This window comes from Hibiscus syriacus, unplaced genomic scaffold (genome assembly GCF_006381635.1).
Source record: "Hibiscus syriacus cultivar Baekdansim isolate YM2019G1 unplaced genomic scaffold, ASM638163v2 tig00111427_pilon, whole genome shotgun sequence".
Classification (NCBI taxonomy): domain Eukaryota; kingdom Viridiplantae; phylum Streptophyta; class Magnoliopsida; order Malvales; family Malvaceae; genus Hibiscus; species Hibiscus syriacus.
Window position 1 is genome coordinate 2,118,370 of NW_024063088.1, and position 15,789 is coordinate 2,134,158.

General features: G+C 35.3%; 1 long non-coding RNA gene across 1 annotated transcript; it reads left to right on the forward strand.

Annotated features, from left to right (window-relative positions):
- The first annotated feature begins 664 nt into the window (after positions 1-664).
- Positions 665-3,066, forward strand: LOC120163080. The gene is made up of 3 exons (XR_005519622.1): positions 665-1,214; positions 1,302-1,431; positions 2,424-3,066. It is a non-coding gene; the product is annotated as an uncharacterized LOC120163080 (long non-coding RNA).
- Positions 3,067-15,789: the final 12,723 nt, after the last annotated feature.

The following is a 15,789-nucleotide window of genomic DNA, read 5'->3' on the forward strand; positions in this document are numbered from 1 at the left end:
GTATAGATAGAATTGATTCAGTTAATTCTTTTCTTTGAATAGCTTGAGATATACGAAATTGAGTATCTATTTTTCCAAGATACTCTCGTCTTTTATAGTATCTTGTTGTTTCTTTGGACTTGATACAAATCAATTTTTCCAAAAAAAAAATTTGGGCACCTTCCTTAATTTTTACAATTATAATCATCTTTTATAAAATTTTATTTCTTACATTTAAAAAACATCGAATAATTACATCAAGAGGGAGAGGTAGAATCTAGGTTCTCATATTTCCTTTTGGAGAGGAGTGAAAAGGCCCCAATATACTTGGCGTCCTTCTCACCCTATGACTTTATAAGATTAGTTGAATGTCGAGAGGACCTATTAAGTACACTGTTTGCTTTTAGGCCGACTTTTGGACTTATTCAAGTTTTATTGGTGAGAGGATATGAAATAATTGGAACATATGAAAAAAACATAAAAAAAGATATTGAAAAAACGAACTAAAAATTAGCTTAATTAAACAAAATTAGTAAAAAAAAATAATTCAATGTTTAAGCTATCGAAATCATTGATAATGTCCATTTTTTTATAATATACTGTCGTTGAGCTTTAATTAAGAACAAAATAAAGACAAATAAATAAGTTGTCCACCACTTGAAAACACAAAAGAGTAGAGCAAAAAACAAAAAGAAACCGAAGGCAGAGAGACTTCAAAAAAGTAAATGCACTTGAAGAAAAGAAAAGCAACTCAGGAGACGGCGTAAATCTCTGCTCAACCAAAAGAGTCACTTGAAGCCAACGGAGCAGAGAACTAAGATAAGGGAGAGAGTAGTAAAAAACACCCTTATCATCAAACGCAGAACGGATCAAACGGTCATGGCGGGTCCAGGTTGCGACAGTCCCGATCAGCAGCATCGCGAGCTTCCTCCGGTACCTCCTCCTCCCAATACAGGTCAGTTTGTTTGGATTGCCCCAATTTTGCTAGTGCATGAGCCGATTGATTTCCACTTGGTGAGAAAAAGAAACCAGGCAAGAATGGAAAGAGCTAATTTTGTTTTTGATGTTTGCGATAACATGTCGAATTTCGGAGAGATAAACCGCTGGAGAGTTGATCCGCTGAACAACAGATCAAGCATCCCCTTCCAACACTATCTTCATAAAACCCATTTTCGCAGCGAAGTGTAGACCATGCAAGAAAGCAAAAGCCTTCGCTTCAAAAGGCGATCTAACTGGTGAGTGAATCGACAACAAGCTCCTTCCACATAACCAAGGTTGTCCCTGATAATAATTCCTGAAGTGGCCCTTTCATTTTGCTGAAGGTAACTGGCATCCACATTCACCTTGACCAGGTTTGCAGGGGGTGAGGACTAGGGTATGGATTCTTGCGGATTTGGGTGAGATAGAGATGAAATGAGAGACCCCAATTCTGTTGCATAGCCTAATACAAAGGTAATTGCTTCCTCTGATTGCTGGATTTTATTTTCGTGCACCAAACGGTTTCAAGAATACCATAGAGCCCAGATGGTGAGGCATACTTGTTGTAATTGTTTACCACCATAGAGCATAGAGCCCACTAATTATAATTTTCGGATGTCTCCGAATGCTACTCTCAATCTAGTGGTCCTACATCTCTTTATCCCATTATATATGAGAATAGGATCAGTTAACTTTTATGCAAACACCACGTTAGCCATTCTTGCATATTCATCGCATTAACCTCATTGGACTAAGAGAAACCTTGGCCAAGCCAAACATTTCTCGCAATTTTTTTTGACTCACATGCACTGTTGACTCCACGTGTGACACGAGCCGAGGGCAAAATGGATTATTAGCAATTCGTTAAAAATGCAAAAGCTGATAGCATGGAATAAAATTCAAAAATATTTCGACATTAGAATCCTCACTTTGGAAGGACACGCCACATTCCACTTCGCCTTAAGACATCTCTTAGAAGTAGACTCTAAAGATGAGGCAGCCAATAAGAAATTATAACCACTTTTTACTGTATTAATCCCTGTTTTCTCACCGCCAGGTACAAACGTCCTCTAGTTTAGACTGGGCCAGAGGAATATCTATAATTTGCATAGCCTCAGCGAGAGTGAAAATAGAATGGATCAGGTTCTCGTTCCATTTACCTTGGTTCGGGATCATTAATTTCTCAACAAATTCAACACAATCAACTTCAGGTGATAGAACCCTTCTTGGTTTAGATGTCAGCAGCCAAAAATCTTTCCAAATCGATACAAATATCCCCGTACCAATCTTCCACTGAAGTCCATCATCTAATAGGCCTCAAGCACTCCAAACACTACGCCAAATAAGGGATGGATTATGAAGACACTAGTTTTTATTTCATTTGTTTTATTTATTATTATTATTTTGATTTATTATTATATCATATTATTATTATTAAATAGTTAATTAATTTTAATACATTACAGGCCCAAAACCCGGAGCCCAATTACAAATAAACCTAACCCAATTTACAAACAGACCGGAGCCCAACCCGACCAGGCCCAGCAGAACCCTTCTAGGGTTTCCATCATCTTAGCCAGCCGCCAACGATCTCCACCGTTGGATCTGGCAAGATCCAACGGTCCAAAGCTCTCCAACAAGAAACCCTCGGGTTATGATACCCTAGGGACCACGCGGCGCCGCCTCTGTCTCCAGTCGCCCCACGTCGACGTTCCAGCTGCCGCCGCCCTCAAAGAAGCCTCCAGAAGCACCACCGAGCCATCCACGTTGCTACCCTATGGTGAGTCACCACCATAGTTCGGTGACTCACCGAGGGCCATTCCATTACCCGGTCCGATGAACGTCTCGACGAGGCTATAAAGCCTCGGTTCACCTGCAAACAAAAAAGACCAGACGACAGAGGGAGAACAAGCAAGAACAGGAAGCAACCAAAGAAAAAAAAGAGAGAGATAGCAAACATTTACACCAAAGATCCCAGATAATACCAAACCGAAAAAAAGGAGAAGAAGTTGAGAGTCTTACCGCCGAGAAAAGCAACCGTCGCCAGAAACAACCAAAGCCCGAAGGTATTTTCATAGATTTGCTCCGATCGGGAGCTTTTTAAGAAAAACGGTCACCGGAACCGTCATTAGGACGGTCTGATCTACGTTTTGGTATAAAATAAAATTTTCTGGCCACCGCATCCGGTGGCCGGCGTAGGGACGGTGGCGGCAGACGGCTGCCAGCCTATAACCGGCTTCCCTCCGGTGAGGGAAGCTAGAGAGAAGCGAGAGAGTTTTCTTCTCTCTCAGTTAGAGAGAGAAGATAAATGAGAGTGCTGGCCCGAAGGGCCAGACGTTTGGGGAATTTATACCCATTCTCAAACGACGTCGTTTTGGGGAAGGGTATATTCGTAATTTCACGTTTGGCCAAACCCTTTCCACAACCATCTTAGTTTTGTAACATTCTATTTTAGTCACTGAAATCAAATTCTAAACGTTTTAATTTGGTCTTCTAATTTTATTTACTTTATAATTTAGTCACTAATATGTTTATATAAATATTTTAGTTAAAATAACCGATTTAGCCCTCGTAACTTTATTAATTAATATTTTAATCCCGGAAGCATGTTTTAATTTATTTTAATTTAACATTCAAATTTGGTATAAATTTATTTTAGTCACTAAATTAATAATAGGTATAATAGCATGCTTAGCCCCTGTAATATTAAATAATTAATTACGAATTAGGTTATTAAATTTTAATATATTATAATTTAGTCATTAAGTTTAATATTTTCATTTATTTTATTTATAAATTTTATATTTTACTACTATAGTTTTAATTTTATTTATTTTAGTCACTATTTATTTATATTTTAATTTAATTTATTATTTTAATTTTATATGTTTATTTTCAATATATTTAATTATTATTTTTAAGTATTATTATTTATTCATATAAATATATATTAAATAATATGTTTTTATTTATTTTATATATATTAAATAAATATCTTATTTTTATAAATTATATATTAATCTATGTTTTAAAAAAATGTTTTATTAATATTTATTTATTTTTTAATATCGAAGAAAATAGCTGTCTTAAGGCACCTAGAAGTCATTTTCTGATATTTATTAATAAATAAATATCTTATTTATATATAAATTAATAGATTTTATTAAAGATACTAATAAATTTGAAATAACAATATTATAAATTAAATATATTTTTAAATTTTTAAATTTCTAATAATAGAGACAATTTATAATTAATAAAGTACTAATTTTGGGCGTTGTGGGGGTGCTAATCCTTCCCCAAAAGTAATCGACTACGAATCCCTTTTTATTATTAAAAAGAACAAATTTTTGGTTATAAGCAAATCAGTTTATCTTTTAAATTATGTTTTATTCAAAACTATTTTAAAAGATTATTTTAGGTATTTAACCTACCTAATCCAAAAAAGTCGATGGCGACTTCAAAACATTTTTTAAATCAAAATCATTTTTTATCCACATTATTTTCCTTGCCAAATAAAAATTTCGTGCCCGGGCGAAAACCGGTTACGACAGCTTGGCGACTCCGCTGGGGACCTTGGTCAAACTTTAAAATCAATTACAAATTGTCTCTATTAATTAGAAATTAGAAATTTATATTTTTAATTTTAATTTTTAATTATTTCTTTCAAAAAAAATTTATACTTATTATTTTCATAATATTTATATGTATATTATCAATATTTCATTTTATTTTATTCCATTATTTATTTTTTCTGTCAGATGTTTGAACATTTCTCCTCTCACACAACACATGCATTGCATAACATAAGCTTTTTAATTAAGCTTGTCCCTTTTTAAGTGGGAGTGAAAGCGACGTCTTCGTGAGAATTTATTCTCCGTGTCAGACCTAGCAAGTAGCTTTCGGGGTTCATATGCTCTATGTCTTCGTGAGAATTTATTCTCCGTGTCAGACATAGAGAAGTGTATCCCCTCGAATTGAACTCGATCCATTTTAGTCTGTGATGGACTAGGATTGAGGGTTAGCAACCCAAGGGGGTACTAACAAGGACAATTCGGGTACCTTTACTCTTAGAACTGAAACTCTACATATAGTAAATCTTAGAAACCCTTCTGATCTAAAGCCATGTCGAAATTTTGTCCAAAATAGGTGTACACAAAGGAGAAATGATTTCTAACATTTTCCTTTTAATTTATTTATTTATTTTCTTGATGAATAAATTGCATGTAAATTTAAATTATGCTATGAAGAAAGCATGTTTAATTAGAAATATTTGGATAGATGTTATTAAATTAATTTTTACTTCTTTATTATATGAACTAATTCATTTCTTTTTATGTGTTCTGTTATTTTTGCATATCATCATACAGGATTAAAGGTATTGATCTTCGTGTTAATCGTCTCATTGGAAAACCTTCATGTATGGATAAAAAGTGTTCAAATCAAATAGTTTCAAACTCAAAAGTAAGACAGTGGGCTGAGAACTTACAAAGACAAGGGGGAGACAGTCTGCAAGATGACTATGTATCTGAGTTAGCCAGTTATGCTCCAGTTTCTCTAAAAAGAAATGATATGCAAGATTTGCGAGGCATTTGGGAGAGTTGAGACTCAAACAAAAAGTTACAGTTTTATCAAACTTACGGGGACATCCCATATTTCTCTATGTAGAAGTTGATAATGACTTGCTTCGAGTCCTGTTTCAATTCTGGAATCCTGATTATAATTGTTTCACTTTCAATAAAGAGGACTTGGTTCCTACTATTGAAGAGTACACAACTTTGCTACATATAGAAGGGGCCTTGGAAAATCGAATTTATTCAAGGTCAGTTAAAACTCAACCTTTCGAGTTAAATTAGCAAAGATTGTAGGAGTACGAGAAGAATGGGTGGTATCCGGTACAAAACAAAAGGGCGAAAGCGAAGGCATTGCTTGGACCAACATTAAATAACTTATTCAGAGTCATCCAGATGATAAAGTACGATTCGATCTCTTTGCTCTGGGTATATATGGTATGGTCATCTTCCCGAAAGTATTGGGATATATCGAAGCTACTGTAGTAGATTTGTTTGAGCAGCTACCAAAAAGGGTCAATCATGCTTCTGCAATTCTAGCAGAGACTTTCAGATCGTTAAACGCTTGCAGAAGGCTTGGAGGTGGACGATTCTCAGGATGTGTCCAATTATTATATGTCTGGATCCGTAGCCATTTTTGGAGAATAGAAAAGGTTTCATATCGGTGCTTTAATACGGACTACTCACCATTAAAAGAATTTCTGGAGCAAGAATGGCCGAAAGAAATTACGAAAGATATGTGGATCAATGCCTTTCGAAATCTGCAAAGTGATGACATTGTTTGGCGAGCCCCATGGCAGATCCAAAGGGAATTCTTTTACAAATGTGGTGATTACAACTGGGTGATGCTGCTCGGATTGTGGGGAGGAATCGGATATGCACCACTTATGGTCATAAGGCAGTATGAAGGTCGTCAATTTGTTCCCGTCACTACTGGATTATATTCGTCTGAGTTCGCATTCCACAGCAAAAATTATAAAAGAAATATCATGGAGGCCTTTATAGTTTGGAAAACAACTTTTTGTATTCGAGCTAAAGCAGCAAAAGAAATGTTAACTCCCGATTATGAGGAATGGAGATCTGTCAGGAAAAATGATAATATCCCTCTACCAGACCAAAATGAGGATATCTCTATGGAAGATCGCAATAAGGTGGTTCCATCAGAGATTGAAATCCTGAGAGCTGAGTTTGCAGCAGAAAGAGAAGGTTGGTCGAGAGAATTAGAGCAAATGAGACAAGATAAAGCTATGTTGGGTGTTGACATTTACTTTCATTCAGCACAATGTGCAATGTTGACAGAAAACAAAGAAAAATTTGATGGTGAATTCAGAACGTTAAAGAAAAATTACCAGGAGCTATACAAATCCCGGAAAGCATCAGGACCGAGCAGATCAATAGTACAGATGACCAAAGAATTGAACATTGAGAAAAGCCGAGTTGAAGATTTGAAAGGAAAGAATAGCCGTCTACTCAAAAACCTTGAGAAATGAAAGCAAAAAATGGAGGATTTTGAAGTTGACAGAAGGGAGCGAATCATAAAGCACAAAGATGAAAGCCGCGAGATCATGAATGAAATGCAGAGAGAAAGGGATCGAGCCAAAGAACTAGAAGAGATGAAGAACGACATGCTTGAGAATTTTGAAGGTGAGAAAAATATCATGTTCAAAGGATTTGAATCTGAAATGAGCAATATGATTACCGAACTTGAAGTCAGGGGCCAAAGGATTGAAGAGTTCGATGTTGAAAAAGAAAAATGGGAATTGGAGAAAAAGAATTTCAACACCAGACTTGAAGTAGAGAAAGAAGTGGCTAGAAATTGGATGCAAAGATGCAGAAATAAGAATGTTCAAATCCAAAAGCTTAGTCAAAGGCCGCAAGAAGCACGAACAAAACTTGAAGAAGATCTGGATCAGTCTAGAAACAAAAATTCAGAGTTTAATGCTTACATCTTGCAACTTGAAGAGTCATTATTTCAAGAAAAGGTCCGTCTAGGACCTAGTGATCTTAAAGAAAGTTATGAGGAGAACGCTTCACTACGAAGACGAATCCGAGATCTGGAAAAAACTCTACACAGTTGTCAAATCAGAATCACTGAATTAGAGCAGACTCCGAGGGAACTAATGAACAATGGCAAAAATCGTCTGATTTCTATGTAGAAAGAAGTGAAGAAAGAAGCAATATGGTATTCGAGGCCATGGTACAAATGAGCGAAGTTGCCAGATATATTGGGGAGTTAGCTGTTGAAGAAAAGATTATTGAGCATCACGTTGATCCAGTTTCCAAGTTTGGAAAGAAGATGTCCTGGTTAATGAAAGAAATTATAGAGCTTAATAGGAAAGCTACGTCGTATTTGTAGTTATGAACTATTATAAAAAAACTTTTGTATGCTGATGAAAGTTGTTCTATGACAGTTAACTTTTTGGGATCAATACCTTTTGCATACATACATTTTGCATACATTCATTATTCATTACATTATTTTCTTTATGTATAATTTTTATTAAGATAACATTCATTAATTAAAATTTGAAAAAAATAATATCAAAAGAATTTTAAATCGCAGTTATTCTGGCCAAACAAGAAATACAACATCACTACGGTACTAGACAAACTACTAAGAAAATCATGGAGGATAAAATACAACGTATTGAGGAACAACATAACAAAGAACAAGCAAAGATGAGAATAAAGCTAGAGAAAATTGAAGCCAGTATTGCAAACTCACAAGACAACATGATGCAGAAAATAGAAGACATGCTCAAAAAGTAGGCTACCATTGGAAAAATTCATGAAAATCCTGTTTTTTTTGACCAAGAACCTATGTATCCTCTAGGTTTCCCACCGGAACCAATTTATCACTCTGGTACTACACCTATACAAATTCATGCCCGCACATCAGCACTTCAAGAGGCCAAACCACATAAAAATCAACAAGTGGATCATGCATCTTTAAGCAAAAATCCACTTATATCAGATGTGAAAATAGGGGATTCTAATTCTGAGCATCTAATCCCATATTTGAACGAGCTGAATGAGAAAGAAAAAGTAAATGAAGAATTGGCCAGACAGATCAGGAGCTTAGAGGAACGCATGAAATCAGTAGAAATAACTGAATCATTCTATGGGTTTGACGCTAGCGAGTTGAGTTTGGTTCCAGACCTAATTCTCCCCATCAAGTTCAAAGTTCCTGAATTTGATAGATATGACGGTACTACATGCCTTTCGTCCCATATTACCATGTTTTGCCGCATAATGACAGGTCATGTGAAAGACGAGAAATTGTTAATTCACTACTTTCAAGATAACTTGACAGGACCAGCCTTAAAATGGTATACTCAACTGACCAAAGCCAATATTAGATCCTGGAAAGACCTGGCAAAAGCATTCCTAGAGCAGTACCACCACGTGACAGATATGGTCCCTGATAGGTGGACTCTCCAAAATTTGGAGAAAAAGAATAACGAAACATTCAGATAGTATGCTCAGAGATGGCGTGATACAGCAGCCCAAGTTCAGCCACCTCTATCAAAAAAAGAGGCCACAGTAATGTTTGTCCATACTTTAAAGGCTCCTTATTTAAGTCATCTAATGGGGAATGCAAGCAGAAATTTTGCAGATCTGGTCATTTCTAGAGAACTCATTGAAAATGTCTTGAAAAGTGGCAAAATTGAATCAAATGAGGGGACTAGTTCTAAAAGACCTATGTACGGAAAAAAGAGAATGAAGTCAACAATGCAAACTCTTACAACAAGGATACTTCGAAAAGTGTTACAATAACCCAGCCAAGGGTTAAGAAAGAAGAAACAAACACTAATCGATTAGAGTCCAGAGGATCTCGAAGGGAAATTGAATGGTTGTCTTTTACACCTTTACAGGTACCCTATGCTGAGATCTATGATTCGCTGTTAAAAGCAGATGTCATACGGCCCTATCCGTTGGTTCCCATGCAACCACCATTCCCTCCATGGTATGATGTAAAAGCGCACTGTGTTTACCATGAAGGAATTACAGGTCATTCTATTGAAAACTGTTTGGCATTCAAAAGGGTAGTCCAAAATTTGATCAACACTGGAAAGTTGGAATTCAATTCACCAGCTACATCAAGTCATCCGCTGCCAAATCATGGAGACAAAAATGTGAACATGATTCAGGAAGAAAGCAGAAGGAAAGCCAAAAGAGATGTTTCTGAGATTAAATCCCCCTTTAGCTGAATATTTCAACAACTCTCCTTAACTGGTATGATTTCACAAGAATTCAGGCCAAAGCATAATGAATGCAAGAATTATTGTGAATATCATCAAGAGGAGGGACACAAAATTCAACTATGCCATGAATTTAGGGATGTGGTGCAAAAATTGATGAATAACGAAGAGATAGAATTCTTTGAAGAATAACCAGGAAAAAGAGAAGATGACGTTTGCTCATCAGAAGATTCTAAACCTAAACAGAGAACAAGTGATCCCGTGATTATTAATGTGAAATCATCTACAGTGAATCCTGTACCAACAAAGCCGAAAGTGGTTATCACTACTCCTTTACCATTTCCATATAAGGATACCCTTAGGGTACCTTGGAATTATACTACCAATGTTTCAATGGTAGGAGGATCTGTTTCTCTGGAAAAAGCAGAAGAGAAAATACAAAGTGAGGATTCGACGTCTGAAACAGTGAGTGAAGTCGGATTATTTACAAGAAGTGGGAGATGTTACTCTCTCGAAACATCAAATGCATCAGAACAGGTAAAAGCAAAAGGAAAAGCTACGGTGATACCCCAAAAGGTATTTGATGATAAATCCCCACCCATAGTTAATGAGCCCGTAATAGAAAAACAAGCACAAGAATTTTTGAAGTTTCTGAAACACAGCGAATATAGTGTGGTTGAACAACTACATAAACAACAAGCGCGAATTTCAATTCTTGATCTGTTGATAAATTCAGAAGCACATAGAAATGCTTTGATAAAAGTTCTTAATCAAATATTTATTCCTGAAGATGTATCTCTCAACAAACTTGACAGGATTATGGGGCATATAACCGCTGATAATTACATCACGTTCACTTAAGATGTATGTCTCTATCACAGAAGGAGATAGATCAACATCAATTTTTCCAGAGAAAGTTCATAATGAGAAGAATTCATATGAAGAAGGAAGAAGAAGTTCATAATGAGAAGAGCTTGTTCAACCTTTTGCATGATTCTATCATAGAAGAGATAGATCAGTATCAACATTTTTCAGAAGTGTTCATAATAAGAAGAACTCATCTGAAGAATAAGGAGCAGAACTTGTTCTAACCTTTGCTAGATTACATCATAAAAGGAGATAAATTGTCATCCCTAGTGAAAAAGTTCATAATGAGAAGAACTAATCCCAAAGAAGAAGAACTTGTTCAACATTTCCATCATAATCAAATGAAGTCAAATGAAAAAAAACTTATTGTCTTTTCGTCTTTACATTATTCTCGTTAGCACAATAATGAACAAAGAGGGGCAGCTGAAGGCACTAATTTTTATTTCATTTGTTTTATTTATTATTAATATTTTGATTTATTATTATATCATATTATTATTATTAAATAATTAATTAATTTTAATACATTACAGGCCCAAAACCCAGAGCCCAATAACAAATAAACCTAACCCAATTTACAAACAGACCGGAGCCCAACCCGACCAGGCCCAGCAGAACCCTTCTAGGGTTTCCATCATCTCAGCCAGCCGCCAACGATCTCCACCGTTGGATCTAGCAAGATCCAGCGGTCCAAAGCTCTCCAACAAGAAACCCTAGGGTTATGATACCCTAGGGACTACGCGACACCGCCTATGTCTCCAGCCGCCCCACATCGACGTTCCAGCTGCCTTCGCCCTCAAAGAAGCCTTCAGAAGCGCCACCGCGCCATCCACGTTGCTACCCTATGGTGAGTCACCACCATAGTTCGGTGACTCACCGAGGGCCATTCCATTACCCAGTCCGATGAACGTCTCGACGAGGCTATAAAGCCTCGGTTCACCTGCAAACAAAAAAGACCAGACGACAGAGAGAGAACAAGCAAGAACAGGAAGCAACCAAAGAAAAAAAAGAGAGAGATAGCAAACATTTACACCAAAGATCCCAGATAATACCAAACCGAAAAAAAGGAGAAGAAGTTGAGAGTCTTACCACCGAGAAAAGCAACCGTCGCCGGAAACAACCAAAACCCGAAGGTATTTTCATAGATTTACTCCGATCGGGAGCTTTTTAAGAAAAACGGTCACCGGAATCGTCATTAGGACGGTCCGATCTACGTTTTAGTATAAAATAAAATTTTCCGGCCACCGGATGCGGTGGCCGGTGGTAGGGACGGCGGTGGCAGACGGCTGCCGTTTGGGGAATTTATACCCCTTCTCAAATGACGCCGTTTTAGGGAGGGGTATATCCGTAATTTCGTGTTTGGCCAAACCCTTTCCGCAACCATCTTAGTTTTGTAACATTCTATTTTAGTCACTGAAATCAAATTCTAAACGTTTTAATTTGGTCTTCTAATTTTATTTACTTTATAATTTAGTCACTAATATGTTTATATAAATATTTTAGTTAAAATAACCGATTTAGCTCTCGTAACTTTATTAATTAATATTTTAATCCCGGAAGCATGTTTTAATTTATTTTAATTTAACATTCGAATTTGGTATAAATTTATTTTAGTCACTAAATTAATAATAGGTATAATAGCATGTTTAGCCCCTGTAATATTAAATAATTAATTACGAATTAGGTTATTAAATTTTAATATATTATAATTTAGCCATTAAGTTTAATATTTTCATTTATTTTATTTATAAATTTTATATTTTACTACTATAGTTTTAATTTTATTTATTTTAGTCACTATTTATTTATATTTTAATTTAATTTTATATGTTTATTTGCAATATATTTAATTATTTTTATTAAGTATTATTATTTATTCATATAAATATATATTAAATAATATGTTTTTATTTATTTTATATATATTAAATAAATATCCTATTTTTATAAATTATATATTAATCTATTTTTTAGAAAAATGTTTTATTAATATTTATTTATTTTTTAATATCGAAGAAAAGAGCTATCTTAAGGCACCTAGAAGTCATTTTCTGATATTTCTTAATAAATAAATATCTTATTTATATATAAATTAATAGATTTTATTAAAGATACAAATAAATTTGAAATAACAATATTATAAATTAAATATATTTTTGAATTTTTAAATTTCTAATAATAGAGACAATTTATAATTAATAAAATACCAATTTTAGGCGTTGTGGGGGTGCTAATCCTTCCCCAAACGTAATCGACTACAAATCCCTTTTTATTATTAAAAAGAATAAATTTTTGGTTATACGCAAATCAGTTTATCTTTTAAATTATGTTTTATTCAAAACTATTTTAAAAGACTGTTTTTAGGTATTTGACCTACCTAACCCAAAAAAGGTCGATGGCGACTCCCAAAACATTTTTTAAATCAAAATCATTTTTTTTATCCACATTATTTTTCCCGCCAAATAAAAATTTCGTGTCCGGGCGAAAACCGGTTACGACAGATTTGATCCAAGAGTAGCTTCCCCAAAATCCGATCTAGGATAATACATTGCATGAAAAGTCCTTGCCACCAGAGAGTCAAGATTTTGCATGAACCTCCAGCCTTGTTTGGCTAGAAGGGCTATATTGAATTTCCTTAAGTCTCTAAAGCCCATCCCACCATCCTCTTTAGTCTTGCAAAGGGCAGCCCAACTATACCAATGGTGACCACATTTGGAGGTCGAAATTTGCCACCAGTATTTAGCCATCACCGATTCAAGCTTGCGATAGTAAGACAGTGGTAATAAAAAACAAGCCATAGTGTAGATGGGTATTGACTGAAGAATAGCTTTAATGAAAATTTCCTTACCACCCATGGAAAGAAGTCTCGAATTTCTCTTAGTTACATTGGCACTGAATTTGTCCCTAAGGCCCGCAAAAGCTCTCTTTTTATTTCTTCCAACAATAGCCGGCAAACCCGAACATTTTTCGGGGTTATTTGAAGTACTCACCTCCAGAATCTGACAGACATCCCTTCGATTTTCCTCAATAACATTCGTTCCAGAAAAGATACCTAACTTTTCAAAATTCACCAATTATCCGTAAAGCCAAAATAGTTGACGAATTCTTAAAGCACCACTTGTAGTAGCTTCCCTAAAATTCATGCTATCATCTACAAAAAAACAAATGAGTAATTAAGGGAGCTCCCCTTGATACTCTTAACCCCCTCAAGGTTCCTTATCGGGAAGCAACATGAAGTAACGAAGACAAACCCTCAAAGCAGATAAGGAACAAATATGGGCTCAATGGATCTCCTTGGCGGAGACCTCAAGTAGGGGTGATTATCTCGCTCATCTTTTTGTCCAGAACCACGAAATAAGTAACATATTCAATACATTACATAATCCAATTGATCCAAACTGCCCCAAAACCAATCTGATACATGACAGCTCTTAGAAAATGCCACTCAACCCTATCATAGACCTTGCTCATATCCAATTTGAGCGAAAAATGACCGAGATGACCCAATCGTTTATTTTTTTAATGAATACAATACTTCATATGCCAACATAATATTGTCCGAAATTAATCTTCCTAGTACAAAGGCACTCTGAGCTTCATCAATGCACAAATGAAGTGTATGTTGGAACTGATTTGACAACATTTTCGAAATATTTTTATACAAAACGTTGCAAAGACTAATAAGACGAAAGTGACCCATACCCCTCGGATTAGGAACTATGGGAATGAGAACAATGTGAGTTTTATTAATTGCGGTCAGTTGTGCAGTATCATAAATGGCATTCAAACAGAATGTAAAAACCTCATCACCTACAATATGCCAAAAACCTTGGTAAAAAAGTTGTACCAATCTCGTCCTCCCTCGAAGCTTTAAGATGAACCATAGATTTGAGATCACCCAACAGTTTCTCACATTCAAAAGGATGAGAGAGTTTCTCATTAAGCCTTGCATCAATACTCGGTGTTATACCTTTAAGAATCTCATCTGCTGAATACATCCCTTGAGACATGAACAACTCCATAAAGTAATCCACCGCTACTCACCCAATTTCCTTAGGATCATTTTCCACATCTTCATTGTTGTCCATGAGGCCCATAATTTTGTTTCTACATTTTCAATTAAAAGCCACCGTATGAAAAAACGCCGTGTTCCTATCCCCATGCTTAAGCCAGTTAGCACGAGCACATTGCTCCTAATAAATTTCTTCTCGGTATGCTTCTATATTAAAGGCCATTTTAACTTCAACAATTTCACCTAAAACTTCATTATTCACTTGAGCCTCATTCAATTGAAGTAGCCTATCCTTCAACTGCTTTTCTAAAATCTTCCTATCATGTTTAACTTTCTGAAACCATGTGTTGGGATTTCGATGAAGCTCAATTGATCAACCGAATAATTTGCCAAGAGGGGGTGAATTGACTTTTTGAGTTTAGGGAGTAAGGAGTAAAAAGATGTAACAATTTGCACAAGGATTTATAGTGGTTCAACTTCTCAACCAAGTCTACATCCACTACCTTAGCTCCTCACTAAGAATTTTCTAACAAATTCACTAATTTGTTCTTTTTTGTAGGATAAAGATATAACCTTTACAACTCCCTACCTAGAACTAATCCCCTCTACAAAAGGAATAAGATGTAAACAAGAAAATCTCACTAAGGTAGGGTGTTTACAAAGATTTAAGCTCACAAAAGCAAAACCTAATGATATACAATTAAGCTCAAAACACAAATATTTACAAGAGAAAGAAAATAAAGATTGAAAAACGTTTCTCTTGTGTATGAATGCTTGGATATGTGTTGGTCACATTCTTCAAGTGTTCTCTACTTGTTTTTATAAGTTGGAATGAATTTATAATCGTTTCTAGCCGTTGAGGATGTTTTGGAGCCGTTGGAGATTAATTTTCTGTAAAATAAAGCTGCACAGGACAGGGAGTATCGGTACTACCTTTATAATATTTAAATAAACTAGTCGTTAAAGATCGTTGGGCTTGACCATTATCGATATTATGCTTCATGATATCGATACTATTATGTAAAGTAGTATCGGTACCTATTTTGCATTCTGGAATTTGAGCTATTTGGAAAACATCTGGTAGTATCGATATTACCTAGAGAGTATCGATACTTATCTTACTTTTGGTAACGGTACTACATGAACAGTATCGATACTGTTCATGTAATATCGATACTAT